At 42.4% G+C, this 15,781-nt stretch overlaps 1 long non-coding RNA gene across 4 annotated transcripts in view; it reads left to right on the top strand.

Moving 5' to 3' along the window:
* The window catches only part of LOC120372391, a 138,904-nt gene that overhangs the window by 86,582 nt on the left and 36,541 nt on the right, over positions 1–15,781 (top strand). For 2 of the 4 annotated variants that reach the window (XR_005584938.1, XR_005584934.1), the window contains one exon: positions 5,646–5,889. The exons of the other annotated variants lie outside the window; for them this stretch is intronic. This is a non-coding gene — a long non-coding RNA (uncharacterized LOC120372391). Of the gene's footprint in view, positions 1–5,645; positions 5,890–15,781 lie in introns of those variants that run through there. 4 annotated transcript variants of the gene reach the window in all.

Genomic DNA, 15,781 nt, shown 5'->3' on the forward strand with positions numbered 1-15,781 from the left:
TGATGTAGTTATACTGACATAAACTGGTCTGGTAGTATAGACCAAGCCTTAGTCTGCAAATTCTAGGAGGCCTGGGAGTGACAGAGTCTGTATGAATCCATCAGCCTCGGAAAATAAATCCTTTGTGGTTACTATACTTGACTCCTGTTCAAGGTGAGAGCCAGGTCACCATGGTCTTACCCACTGCCAGGGTCTCTCCACCCCCTCAATGGCATTTATCAGGGGGGCATGGGAGGGAGAGAACCACAATAGGGGACAGCAGTCTTTTGGGGGTGGAGGGCTCATGTACTCGTACTCCCTGCCCTCAGGGGAGCTCTGCTACTCCTTGCTGCAAAGTGGGCTTTTTCCTCCCTTGGTGCCAGAGGCTGACCTCCTCGAGTAATCTGTATCCTTCTCAGGGTTAAACACGCCAGAAGGGCATGTATCTTTTCCAATTTTAGAGCCTTAAGTGAAATATCAACATGCTTAAAGAGCAAAATCAAGGGGTTATTAACTGCAGCACAAAAAAGCTCAGCTAATAGGATACATAGTTTTCATGCATTTTGAAGCAAAGTTCTTGATTTTAGAAACACTTCACACAGGCAGAATCTAAAAAAGAGGAGGTTTTCTGAGTTTATTTAGCCTCAGGGAATTGTATGCAGCACAAACTTATAGACAAGGATTGAATTTTATTAACATATAATTTTTATAAGTACTATTTCTTGACTCTGCTGAGTTACAGTAACAACACTGTCATAAAATGTCTGGGTGCAAAATGCTCAATCTTTACCATATTTTTTAAACCTTCTACCAAATGGCTGGCGTATAAATAAAGCCAAGAGTTTAGTTTAGACTGAAAAAAAACCCATATAGTCGATCATTAATGCATCGGTGAGGGTGTGCACACCATTCAACTACATCAGCACCAGAGGCAAAGGAACTATTTGCATATCAAATTCACAAATTAAAAATGTGAACAGATGACTGCTGAATATCTTGAGTCACAGTGTGGTTTCCTGCTTGTCAGTTTTTGGCAGTTATGAATTGTAACTTGAGCAAGTGGTCACAATAAAAACAGATTCAGAACCTGGCTCTCGGTTCTGGTTCCTGCTTTTATTACACTGATGCTCCGTTTAGTTTTAGTACTCAGGAAAGCATCACTTTATTTTAAACAGCCTAAGAAATAAATATTGCACATGGAAAAAGTGTCCCTTAATCTAGAGTTACTGCATGTGTATATAAACTGAATTGTTACGTTTAAGTTACCTACAGGTTAGTTGAGTATGTACACACACACACACACACACACACACACACACACACTCTGCCTTTCCAGCATACAGCCATGGAGGTATTTTCTCTCCCTCTCTGTCTGTCATGCACAGGCATTTTCATACTTGTTTCAGAAGAGCAAATTAGAAGTTACAGTGGATGCTGCCTAATAGCAACCAAGATATTAATGACTTCCGGTGAATAGCAACATTCTGCCAGGAACCAATCCCGTCCCATTGACTTTAATGTTCATGGGATCCAGATATTGGCAGCAGCATGCTGCTCATTGATAACTTTGGGGTGGGGGGAAGAAAGGCCCTGGATGCAGGCAGGTTTGCAGGACAGCAGCCAGGGAAGGAAGCACTAGGACTTGCCTTCTCTGGCTGCAGCCCCACACATCTGCCTGTGTCCAGAGAGTGCACAGAGATAAGGGACTGAGGGTGGCTGCATCCCTGCTCACCAGGGGTGTCCCAGCACTGTGGGCAAGGCAGCATCACAGAACAGACCTGCAGCCCAGATGCCAGGGCTTTCCACGGGGAGCAGGGGCAATGAAGGACCACAGAGCTGTATGGTACTTCTCCCTGCTGCCCATGCAGCTCTGTGGGAACTCAGCACCCCCATACTCCCCTGCCCACAGCCTCCCCACCCAGTCCGCACCATGCAGCACCCCATGGAAAGCCCCGGTATCCAGGCTGAATCCCTCTTCTATGCTGCTGTCTTGCTTGCAGGCAGGTTTGCAGGGCTGAAGCCAGGCACATCCCAGCACTTCCTTTCCTGGCTGCAACCCCATAAACCTGCCTTCTGCTCCTCAGCAACTGCCAGCTAATGGCAACTTTTCATTAGCAACCAATGGGTTGCTCATAAGTGGATTCTACAAACTTTGGAAGGTGATGGCACACTACTACCTTCACAAAGTTATCAGCTTCAGTCTTTGCTCTACATTACAATGAACACCGTACACAAGGTGCAAGTCATCAAGGTTAACCTTCAAAAGACTTTTAGACTGAGACTAATGGACCTAGACCTACTTTTCACAGCTTGTTAGTACGGCCAAATTGATAAGCAACCACTGAATTTACTTACAGCCTTGGAGCAAAAGGCAATATAGCTAGAACACAATTCTGAGCATAAGTGCAGGCCCGTAAACCCTATCCAAAGAAATGTATGTGCTTTGATAATGTTGTTTCACCTTTTTTGTGTTTGGATCCAGCTTTAGTAAATGTTATTTCTGAGTTGTAGTGACGACTTCTTTAGCCTCTATTGTAAATAGCCTGACTGCATTTTCAGGATAAACATAATCTAAGGGAGTATATGTAAAAGTGGGCATACAAATCCTTGAATCAGATGGGAAATACTTTAATTATAATAGTTCATTTCAAATACTGTAAGCTTTATTTTGGAAGGTCCTTAAAGGGTATTTTGATTGGCTTAGACTTTTTTTATTGCCCTCTACCAAGTGGTGGATTAATTTTCCAATACAGACTATATGATTTTAGGCTCTGATTCTATAGCACACTTAAGTGCATGCTTAAAGTTAAACATCCGCTTAAGTCCAATTGAGTTCAGTTGCACCTGCTAACCCTATTCCAGTCTGCAGGTGGATGGACCCAAAACAACATATAATGAAATTAATGGAAGGACTTCAGTGGGTGTTAGATCTGCCCTAATAGCTGAATTTTAGCACTACTGGTTCTGACCACAATCTATCATTTAAAAAGTATTATCCAAACATTTCAGAAACTCAGAATGTTTCAACTTATGTTTGGTTAAACACAAACACAAAGTGAAGGGTCAGAGTGGTGGGAAAACAAACTCATTCTATCCCGAACAGTTTGCCCATCCCTAGTGATGACTCTGGTATATTCTTTCCTCCTGATGTCCTGTTCTTCCCAGTTAAGGTTTCTGAAGTTCTTTGTCAGATAAGACAGAAATATCTCTGCCATACAAGTTACTTAATGGCAGGCTAATGTTTCACATTTCTCAGGACATTGGCCAACAGGCTGCCAGGGAACTGGAGAGAGCCATGAGTACATCTGGAACATTTACAACGTTCTTGATTTTTGAACAAACAATGAAGGAAGCATCCTGTCCTATGAGTGAGTGGGAAAACAGTATCAGATGGAAAAGTCTCGAGTAAAACTGGCCTGCTGTGAATCAGAGTTGTTTTCCTCACGTCTTTTATAAAGAAGACATAAGGCAGTACACACATGGCAAGGTTTCAGGGTCTGAGAATTACATGGGATGTGACCCCTTGCCATCTAACAAGTGGAAATTTGCTTCCTCGCTTATCTGATTAATAATAAGTAGAGCTGGCCAAAATTTCCCCGGAAAAATTGTCAGCAAAATGATAAACAATGACTATCTGCTACTTGAAGTCTTTAAATCAGGATTTGGGGACTTCAACAGCTGAGTCAAGGGAGAGAATTATTTCAGGAGTGGGTGGGTCAGCTTTTGTGGCCTGCATTTTGCAGGAGGTCAGACTAGATGATCATAATGGTCCCTTCTGATCTTAAGTTCTATGATTCTATGTGCTTGGCTGTACCAGGCAATAATGTAGACAAAACCAACTTATTTATCTCTAGTTTCCATGAGAGTCTGTTTTGAATGCACAGGATGGGGAAATGCTCTTTGTTGTGTTTGGAGTGAAAATAAGCTTTCTGAGGCAAATTAGGGGGGAAAAAAACCCAAACCACATTAGTTTCGGAATGACATGAGGAGTTAATTTCAATTCAAACTGGTTTCACAGAAATCACACCCATATCACCTTGCAATCAGGATATTGCAGGACAAGACAGTCAACCAATTAAATACGAGTATAAGTAGTTATATAACATGAAAAACTGTCATTTGCTGACCAATACTCTCGAGGAATAACATTTACGTTGCAAATTCTGGAATCTGATGAAGCTGTTCCTGGGTAGTCTTCCCCAGCCCACAGAAAGGAATCTGTGGGTGAAAAACATCTTGCCACATGAAAGAGTTGGGGAATAAGGGGGCAATATGCCAAATTTTTCACTTTTCATAGAGACGCAGCATAAACATAGTTTTCCCCATGTTGTTTTGCCCAGTGATGCTAATGTTCTTCTTAGTGTATGCTCAGGTCATACTATATAACGTTGCCTTTGTCAGTCACATTGCATGGCATGGCATGGCATATCTCAATGTTCTGCTAGTAGAGGGAAGATGGATCCAAAGCAAGGAGAGAGGTACCTATGGTCAAGAGAGGGATTTTCATCTGCTGATTCAGTGTCAGGCTCCAGTTTAACTACAACAAACCACAGAACTCCAAAGAAGCTCTTTGGCTGTCAGACACAGAAATGGAATTTCCATTGAATTAGGCGCCATTAGATTTTAGAGTTGTTAATAGGAGTTGAAAATCTTGATGTGCTGCCATCTCATATAACAAACAGAATGCAAACACATTGAAAAAAATCAAATCAAACAAAACACACTGTAGAATGGAGAAATTCAGTCACTGAAGCCAACATCACAGTTAAGGAATGCAAATAAATAAAAAGAAAAGTTGTTTTCCAAAAACGACAAATAATGATTTAAGCTCTGCCCTAGGGAATTTTGAACTAATCTCATTGTTAAACAGAGTAAACACCAAGGAGATTAACAGTGTTTCCTAAACAAGTATTATAATATTATTTTGAAGGCTGGTTATCATTTTGAATAGGGAAAAGGGTTATCTTAATCAGCTTTATTGGTTGTACACTGTCGGCCTCTAATGTAATTAGCATGCCATTAGTAATTCCATGAGTAAAGATCTTGTCAAAATATACTTGTAATCCTTTAAAGAACCATAAGAGTATCTAGTGTAATATTTGGGGCACTAGCCAGTTGAAATGAGAAAATATCATCTTGCATGGAGAGAAATCTTTTCTTAAAACTATCTCAACCAAGGACACCGTGTACAACTTTATATGCTGTAATGTAGATGTAATTGGTGGTCTCAGGATTTATTAGATTGCACTGTAAATCACACAGTGATAAACATAAATGGAAAATAGTTTTTAATTTTGCAGCCATCAGGGACTTCCCACGTCCTATTCTATTACCCAGAGGCACAACAACATGCACAGTAATTGTTATTAGGGAAGGGGATTCAGAAACTGCATAAGAGGACTACAAATTAAACTCCATCAAGTGCACAGATTGTAGGGGAATAAGATGTTCTTTCTGCATATGGTGAATTGTCCATACATACAATAATAATTACATTGACTTCTTTCTGTAAAATAATTAGTGTGATTTATGGAAATAATATTAAGTATACAATTTTCTTTAACAAGGGCATAATTTGTGCCGGTTTGAGTCCTAGGTGGTATTTATTTCAGGGTTTGATACAGAATTGCTTCCTAATGCCATTTTTAATAAACATATCTCCATAGGTTTCAAAGTTTCTGATGCAGTACTACCCGGCATGATGGAAGAGGTGAACCATCAACAATTCCGTAGTTTGGTTTTCCTTTTTCCATAGTCAGGAACTTCTGTTTTGGAGAAGGAGGTTTATGCCTTTTAACTGCAAACATATCTTTCAACTAACTCTGAAAGATGCCATGATTTGTGCATGGGTAAGAAGCATTATTAATACCCTTGAGTTGTAGCAATAAAACTACATACAGGTCCTTTCAATAGCATGTCTTTTTCCATGGCACACTTGTGTACTTTTTTTTTTTTTCAACATACTAAGAAGATCAAGAATAAGTGTTGGAGGGATATCAGAGTGTACCAGCAATCATCAGTTAATGCAGGGAACCAGGTTTGTTTGATAAAGGGTATGACAAACTCTTCCTTCTTTGGCAGACTTTCTTCCTCATTGTTTTATGAGGATGTATTTATAAGATCCAGGATAAGAACTGAAGGGATACCAAAGTGCAGCAATATTTTTCTATAGAAAAAGTAATATGTGATCATATAATTAATGGCAGTATCATAATGTATACACACATGGGAAAAAATAAGATTGCACAGGCAAACTTTTGAGTGCTTCCCTCCGCAACCTCAACATTTTTTTAAAACATATTTTTATATGTAATTAACAATATAGGGTCAGATTGTGGAGTCCTTACTTACCCTACTGAGCACTTAGCTGTATAGTCCCTGATCCTGTAAAGACTTACTTGTGTGTTTAGCTTTCAAAGAGTAGTCCCACTGAAATCCCGTTTACTCAGGCAAGTAGTTCCACTGAAGTAAGTGTCCTGCCAGGATGAGTGACAGCTCCACAACCAGGCCCAAGAATAATTTGTATTTACACAGTAAAGTGCTTTTCATCCAGGAAGCTGAGGATATTTTTGTTAAACTAATGTGAGTAAACATTACAATCCCCATCATTTTTCAGATGGGGAAATGAGATGCAGAGAATTTAAACTCATGATTTGCCAAAGGTCACATAACAAGCCTGTGGCAGACCCAGAGGTATTATCCACATCAACTGATACCCAGGGTCAGTTTTTCAAATATTTTTAGGCACCTAGAGCTGCAGATAGGCATCTACTGAAAATCCCACTAAGCACCTATCTGTTTCATTAGGGCAGCTTAATACCTTTAAAAAATCTGGTCCCTGGTCCTTAGTGTTAGCCACAAGACCATCATTGGCTCTCATTCAGTAATCAAAACTAAATAAAAGAACAAAGTACATTTTGCAGTGCAGTATCACAGTTTCAAATTCTAATGATTAGATAGGGGACAGAACTGGGAAGGAACACTATGCTTGCTTTCTTATTACTACTTGCCTCTACTTTGGTATGATAACTCCCTTATTACTCCCTCCCCATCCCCACCCACACTACCCTTAGAGAATAATCTGTTTGTCTCTGTACTCCACAATCCGTCTCCTGGTAGAATTGTCATTAATCTACTGTCCAAGCTTCAAACATATTTTGTCAAGTTTTTCTTATTTTTCCTTTTGCCAATTTCACCATCATTTCCCAAAATGCTACTAGCAATTAAGTTGACCCATCTGGCAGTGTTATCATTATACCATTAAGCCAATACAGTAGAGATGGTAGAAACTGGTTAAAACGTATAATATTTTATATCTAGATAGATAGATAGATAGAGATTATATATATAGATATCTATATAAAGTTATTTATTTAAGTTAGCTCCATTATGCTAAAGACTTGGATAATTTCAGCGCAATGGAGCATGAGGCAAACAACAAAACTCATATGCCTTGATAAAAGTAGCATAACAAGCACAAATATATTTGGCAGTAGCTTTTATTTGCAAACTGGAAATGACTGATTTTCTCCCTACCCAGATTTTAAAGGTTTGGCAATTCTCTGAGGCAGATAGGTATTAGAGCCAGATCCACTTTGCTCTTACGTAAAGGCTTTGTTTAAATATTTAGTACCAGGTGTAGGAGAACAGGGAAAATGCCCCCTTCATTTTATGCAGCGAATGCACCTGCTGACATATGAGGAAAATAAATCTTGTGCTTGTTTGCCAAATGTGGATTCTCTTGCGTGGAGTCATTCCAAACTGACTATTGTGATGCTGTAGCAGGAAGGTCTGATGACCAGCTGCCCTAGTGGTCAGACACAGTTTTGGCCAGTCTGAGTCCATAGCTGAGGCCCCCTCTGGGATCACTAATCACCCCCTTATGCTCCAATTATTCCCTCAGAGCTTGGTCACTACAAAGGTAGGGGGAGGAGCAGGGGGCATGGCAAGTTAGGAGGACCCAGGCCCACTGACTACACTGGGTCCAACCTGGGGCTCTAGGGGTTTACTAAATCATTCAACCCACTCATTGAGCTACCCCTAACTGTTTCTCCCAGGTCACTTCCCACCAGTCTGGAGCTCCTCAGTTTGCAGCATGGCTGCTGGCTTAGCAGACTCTCCTCAGTCTGTCAATTGTCCTGTTCAGTCAGTCATTCTCTCTTAGGGCTTTCAGCTTCCAAAGAAGGGCAGGAGGGAGAATCCAAGTCCCTTCTGCTAGAGCAGCCTTCACAAAACTTTGACACTCTGGTCACAGCTCTCCACATCAGCCTTGCTTCTTGATGCCACAGGCAGCTCATTCTACCCTTTTCCTGGACTATCAGTGTCCTTTTCAGGTGTTCCTCCACTGCAAACATGCCTTGCACCTGTTGAGGGGTGGAGCCTCCCTAGCCCAGCATTGCTCTACTCTCTGTCCTGGTTCAGTGTGGGGCTTGTTAACCTGGGGCCACAGATGCCAATCATGCTTTCAGCAGCAATGGTTCATTCTAGCTACGGATGACAGTGATCTAGAACACTGGCTGAGGAGGCAGTGCTGCAACATTCATTCCTGTCCAAAGACTCCAGAATTTTGAAGCAGTAGTTTTGGGGGAGATATCAGAACTAGAGAAGCTTAGCAGGTATGAAGGAATAAATCACAAAACTAGCAGCTATGATGAAAAGACACTTAAAAGATACTTAATGGAGGCAGCAATGCCAACTGATTGGAAAACTTCACACACCTGTACTTAAGAAGCCTGGTACAAAATAATCGCTCTCTCAAGTGCAAAAGAGATTTTTAAGTTTAAAGTAGGACAGACTCTAAATTATTTGGCTAATTCGTTTGTTTACCTGATCTTCCTCATACTGCACTATAAAAACATAGAAGGCTTCTGCGTATGTTTAGAATCCTGATATGTCAAATGCAAAAATCTTTGTACAAGTAAATGGGTGAATCCAAAGAGGTTGGAGTTGACGGTGGAGTTTCCATGGAGAAAGAAGATGGTGGAACACAGCATCTGTTGTTCCAATCCCAAGTACGTGGCAATCAGCTGTACAAAAACAGTGTTAATGCTGTATCTGTTATCAACATGCAAGTCCCATTGTCTCACATTCCAGCCTTTGTCAACCACATTGCGGAATGCATTTCCTCAATAGCTGATTTGCAGCTGAGCAAGCTAATTTCACATAGTTACTGATTCCTGGACAATTACGATGTCACTGGAGCTTGGCAATGGCTCCAAATACTAATGACATAAGAACATTATCTTTGTAACATGCCACATGCTAGTTTTACATGAGAGTATAAAAAACTGGAATGTGCATCAAGCATTTTCACCTTCTCTTTCTCAAGCAAACACACACTTTCCATACCCTTTCCCCATGGCAGGAAGGTTCTGAATCCCCCTTTCCACACCTTGGCAGGGACTTTGTATGCCCCCTCCTGTCCCCCCATCTTTCCCATCCCTTCCATGCCCAGGCCTCTGTATGCTCCCCTATTTCCTTCCCCTCATGCCAAGGTCTCTGTGTGCTGCTCTATTTCTCCTATGACAGGGCCTCTATGTTCCCCCAATTCCCCTACTCCTGGTCCCTGCCCCCCCTCCATTCCCCAATTTCCCTGCCTATCTCCACTTCCCCCACTTCCTGCTTAAATGCGCATCCACATGCTTACCTCTTTGCAGGTCCCTGTTCCCCTCCTCCCCTACCCCCACCCCTACCCCTGCGGGTTCCTACTTCCTCCCGTCTCCACTTGTCCGCCTTCTCCCCGCAGGGTGTGTTACAAAGAAACGTCATTGTTAGACCTTGCTTCACTGAGCCAAGTCAAAAATACAGGTATCTAATAAATAGATTTGTATCAAGTATCAAACCTACTGTGCATGTGTGAATTATATTATACCCACACAGGAGCATATCTTGCTATTAAATGAACTCAAGTAATGACAGAGAATTGGGATTGTCAAGGAAGCTCAAGGCACCAACTCCAACTCCCTTAGCTTCTTTCAAAAAGCCCAGACCTAAAAGTATAGCTTGAAATCGCTGTTTTATTGACACCACTGAAAATGTTAGAATTAACAAACTCGCTTATACTCAGCACATACTCAAATCTAGCACCGTAAACTCAACTCAGAATCAACAAGTCATTTAGAGGTCACCTTTCAAAATACAGCACTAAATGCAATTCCAGGAGGATGGTTTAAAATGTGATATCATTTATACTCTTTTATATTAGTTTACTACAATAGTAACTCAGCAAAACATCCATGCAATTAATTTGACTGGTGTCAACTTTTAACACTTCTTATTCTCTGGGAAAGAAAAACATATCTGTAGAAAATCTTTTAATCTTCTGTGGGCTAATTAGTTCTGTTTCAAGTGGCTCAGTTTAATACACACAGGTACTGAGCGAAAAGAAAGAGAAACAATCATTCCATTCCTATAGTGGGGCAGGGTGGGGCCTCACACTTTGGATGTGTCATTAATTATCAGTATCTTCAGCCCAAAAGGTTTTGGGAAAATGTCAAAATATTCTTTACACTGTCAAAAGACTATGCAAAGAGTACCTAAAGCTAAATAGCTAGCAAGTCAGGATGCAAACATGGCACTCATTCAGGAATAGTATTTTGCACACGAAACAGTATAGAAAATAAATATATTCTATGGTAAATGAGGTTGATAATGGAAAAGAATAAGATAGGTAAGGAAATCTGTTTTTCTTTTGAGTGATAACATTTTTAATTAAGCAAATTAAAAGGAATATCTCTACTTTTTTAATTGAAACAGAATCAGTGGTGACTGTTTGACAAAGCTGACATCTCTATAACAGAGTCAGCAGCAGTAATAAGATATGTAATTTGGGCTTTTACATGGGAGAAGCCTGGGGATTCTTCTCCCCTATTCCCCACCCCCATGGGAATAAGTGATTTGTAGTTATTCTATCTGAGGCATTTTGAGAAATTACTACTATTTATGACAGCTTCATGGCAAATGCTGAGCAAGTCCAGACAGTGACCATGGTTGGAGATGAGTATCTCAGCCTCTACGCACCCTCTCTCTCTTTTTTTTTTAAAAGCACTCTCAGAAAAATAAATGTTATGCCTCTAGAAAAAGCTGGATTAACAGGCCCAAGCAAACAAGTGTAACACACAGGCCCAATGTATGTTGCTTCCCCTTTTAGAAGCTTGTTCACATAAGAGGATAAGAACCTACTACTTCTACAAGCTAGAGGAGGCACTCCCTGTAGTTCAAGGGGGAAGTGTTTCCCTTCTGGTGCGTGAAGTCCTTAGTTCAAGTTCAACCACCAATATTTTTTTCTAGCTGTGGTTTGGAATTATGGCCCTGTGTAGTTGTTTTCACAGGGCATTGGTGAAATGCACAGCACTTGCAAGGTCTGTCTGTATTTGCTCAATTCCTAAGGTCTTGTTGTGACATTGCACCCCATAATGCTTTGTTTATGGGAATATGTTTATGAAAGTAAATATGACATAACTGGAATATGTTTTATGCTAGATATGCCATGTAACACATCTCTGCGAAGGTTATGATCTACTGGATATAGTCATCCTATTTGTATGCATGTATCATATTTGTATTTGAAGTTATGAATATTGGCTATGTACTTGTTTAATTTTAAGTAGCCTCAGTGAAGCAGTTGGTCAGCTTTCTGAGAAAAGACTATTCTCAGTAAGTGCCAAATCAAGAAATACTTAAGCCAACAATGAACTTGGAGACACCAATCCACATCTAAGCTTTCCCAGGAATGTGGCCTGGCTGGTAAGGAACTCAGACATGCATGGACATGTGACTTGCCCATGTGACTCCAAAACTCCATCTTCTGGAGTGCTGGATTCTGCACAGGAGAGAGGAGAGGGTCTCCACCCACAAGAGAAAGTCTATTTAAGCTCCTGGGAGACCCCTCCATTTTGTCTTCAGCTAGCTCAAGAGGTAGCCTCTCCACCCCTAAAGGGGTGCATATCAATATTATAGAGGGCAAACAATTTATGAGTTTACCCCGTATAAGCTTTATACAGGGTAAAACGGATTTATTTGGGGTTTGGACCCCATTGGGAGCTGGGTACCTGAGTGTTGGAGACAGGAGTACTTCTTAAGCTGTTTTCAGTTAAGCCTGAAGTTTGTGGGATGCAGTTCAGACCTGGGTCTGTGTTTGTAGCAAGCTAGCATGTCTGGCTCAAACAAGGCAAGGTTCTGAAGTCCCAAGCTGCCGGGGAAAACGGGCTCAGAGGTAGTCTCAGCACATCAGTTGGCAATCCCAAGGGGTTTTCTGTGATCCAATCCGTCACACTTGTCTACACTAGAAAATTGTACTGCTTTAACTACATCAATATAGCTGAAGCAGTACAACCTCACTAGTGTGGCTGAAGGTATATCATTATTATATAGGTATATCTTTTACCAGACAGAAAGGGGAATAATTATACGAGGCATCTTTTTACCAATATAATTGTATCTACACTAGGGCTATTTTGGTAAGAATTTAACAGCCCCTAACTGAAATATCATTGGTTCTCAGCCCGTGAGCCCAATTAGCACACATATACTAGCCAATGTCACATAGGCTACAGCTAGTATATATTTGTTTTCTTTTTAGTGACTAAAACACCCTCAAACTGCACAGATGCCTGGAGTACTTTCAACTTTTTTTTTTTAAGCGAACGTATTGTTTCTGCTCCAGAGAGGTTTTAAGGTCCTGTCAAAGGACATAATCTGATGCCAAGCGACTAAGCTTTTGTTAACGTCTCCATATTTTATATAGTACTGCTAGTATATCATCTTCTTTTCACACACCAGTCAACAAGAAGGCAATATGCTTTACCCTCTGTATGAATGGTGCTATATAAAAATCAAAATCTATTTTGCTTTAACCATATGTATAAATCCTGGTCTCACCTCAACAGTCTCACATTTAGGCTTACAAACACATTACTAGAGGAGTTATGTTATTGATTAAATGATTAAAAACTCAGGAAAGGAACAAAGACCAAAGTGAAATGATTTACTCTTGCGTGTTCCATGGCAGCTTTTGAGGGAAATAAGTTCGTGCCCCAGAAAATTATTGTGGTAACAGTTACTGCTCCTAATTGCATTGGCTATGGGGACTGGGGGATGTCACAGAAGAGGGGCTACATGGCCTACACATGGCCATTTTCCAGTCTTAGATTCCTTGAGCTCAGAGTTGGTCTCAAAGATCATTGGGTTTCTGAGGCTGAGCTCCTAATTCCTCTTTGCAAGGGGGAAAGACTCATCCCTTTCCATAAGAATTCATATTATTCATCCCTATTATCTTCCCCTTCACTCTCTCACATGGGCAAGGATGATCCAAGTCATTTTTAGGATTTCCCAATATCATCATCATGCACTCCGCTCTTCTAGGATTATGATCTTTTGCTGCTTTCAGAACAGAAAGGAATTTTAATTCCCTGATTGACTAGTAAGGGAGATAAATTGCTTTCTTCCTTATCCTGTTGGTCAAGTGAAGTTTGTGCCTTGATATTTAGTAAAAGTAGATAATATGGAGAGAACATGGCAAATATCACTAGAGCTTAATTTTCAGGCCCATAGTAAAACTTTTGGGAGCAACTATATTTAGTTCTTTTAATAGTTCTCCTACTACATCAATCTCTGCAGGCCTTTAACTATTGTTTGCTGCTCTTTGAATTCTCTCAAATTTCTTCTAATTTTTCAGATGCTTCAGGGCCATATGCTGTACTCTGTGTCCCAAGGACCATCTTATGTGATATGTATAGAGAAGGGCCATGCTCCTTGGCAAAGTGTCTTGCCGTGTGCAGCACAAATTTGCATAGGTTTTCTTTTTCATTGAGACAGCCATCCCCTGCTTCCTGCCCCCATCGCTTCTTGGCTGCAGGAGGAGGGGGTCACTGTGTGGGGAGCTGCTTCCCTCTCCACCCAACTCCATGCATCTGGACCTCCCATACCCAGATACTCCCACCAAGCCTCACCCTGTACACCCAGAACCCCCCTAGCCCTCCATACCCAAACCCCACCCAACTGAACCTCAACTCCTGCATCTAGAGCCCCTCTGCCCCCAGCCTCTAGACCCCCACCCTTGCACCCATACCACCCCCCAGTGAGCTTCTTGCACTCAAACCCTGACACTGATGAGCACTACTCCTCTACACCACTCTGAGCTCCCACATCCAGACCCCCATGCCACTGACCACCAACTAGCTGCACCCAGACCCCACCACCAGCACCCAGACCCCTCTCCTGAGCCCCAACCACCTTCACCTGGAAGCCCCTACAGAGTCCCATTGCCCCTGCACTTGGAAACCCCCCCCCCGCCCCAGTGAGCCTCTGTGCATCCAGATCCCCCCCCCACCTAGCAGGGCTGCCTGGGGGGGGGCATGCGCACAAGTGGGGCAATTTGCCCCAGGCCCCGGGCTCTGCAAGGGCCCCGCAATGGTCTGGGTCTTTGGCGGCATTTCAGCGGCAAGGGGCCCTTCAGTGCTGCCAAAGATGCCAAGCGACTGAAGGACCCCCCCCCCCACCACCGAAATGCTGCCAAAGACACAGACTGCCGCCAGGTGAGTACAAGCACTGCAGCTCCCCCACTTTGCCCCAGGCCCCCTGAATCCCCTGGGTGGCCCTGACACCTAGACCCCCCCCAGAGCTGCCTGCACCCAGACTGTCCCACACAGAACCCTCTCACCCCACACCTGGATCCCCCCACACTGAGCCCCTTCACACTTGGATCCTGCCTGCTCCACACCTGGTATGCCTGGTGCAGAGGGGCAGGCCCAGGCCTTGTGCTGTGTCAGGGTTGGGTGTAACCTCACCACGGAGTCCATGTCTCAGTGGTGGGGGGTGGGGGGACCTGCAGGGTGATCTCCCTCCTTCATGCAGCCAATGGCCTGTGCTCCACCCTGCCATGCTGGAGCCTCTGCATTTATTTGACAAATATAACTTGCAGAAATGTAAAATATTGTGCACAGAATCTTCAATTTTTTGGCACAGAATGCCCTCAGGAGTAACACTTTGTCCTGCACTTTGAGAGCTGCATTGTCCAGAGGTGTGCAGCTGTTGTTGTGGTTCATAGATCAAAATTTGGTCTTTGATGTAGGTGTGGCTTGATCCATTAATAGGTTTGAAGATTAGGATTAAAGCCTTCAACTGCTGTCAGAAGCTGACTGGGGGCTGGGGGAGGGACTTGAGTATAGGCCTGATGTGCTCATAGGGGCTTACGTCACAGAGAAGGTGGGCAGCTGCATTCTGTACCAGGTAGAGCTTATGCATCATCTATGCATTCACCTTCAGATACAGTGAATTACAGCAATCCATCTGGAGGTGACAAATGCAAGGAACAGTGTGGCTAGGTCACTGTCTGGGAGGAAGGGACAATTTCCTAGCAAGGTGGAGGTGGAAGAAGACATTTTTAGAATTGATGCTGCTTAGTCATCCAAGCTTAGTAAGAGCTAAGCAAAATCCCGAGGCTTCACGCCATTGTATTGAATAGGGGCTGTATGCCTTTGATGGGAGAGGACACAAAATCTTAGCTAGTTGTTCAAAGTATTTCCCCTTTTCAGCCATCATCATTCATATATATATGACCACCTCATGGTACATCATCTTCAATATTACTACTTTCCAACTATCTCCTTTTCATGGAGTGTATATACCCCATGCTAGCCTACAACAAAGAGGTTAATCTAGGTGCTGCTTGGCAGCCTGACAGCAGCGTGGGGATAAAAAATCTGGAAAGCAGTGGGGCAGGGTGGCTGTCAGACTCAGGAGCAAGCAAGCTGCTGAGAAGCCACTCAGAGGCAGCACCCTGAGAATGAATGACCAGGCCAAC

The sequence above is a fragment of the Mauremys reevesii genome, linkage group 9 (genome assembly GCF_016161935.1).
Source record: "Mauremys reevesii isolate NIE-2019 linkage group 9, ASM1616193v1, whole genome shotgun sequence".
NCBI classification, from domain to species: Eukaryota; Metazoa; Chordata; order Testudines; family Geoemydidae; genus Mauremys; species Mauremys reevesii.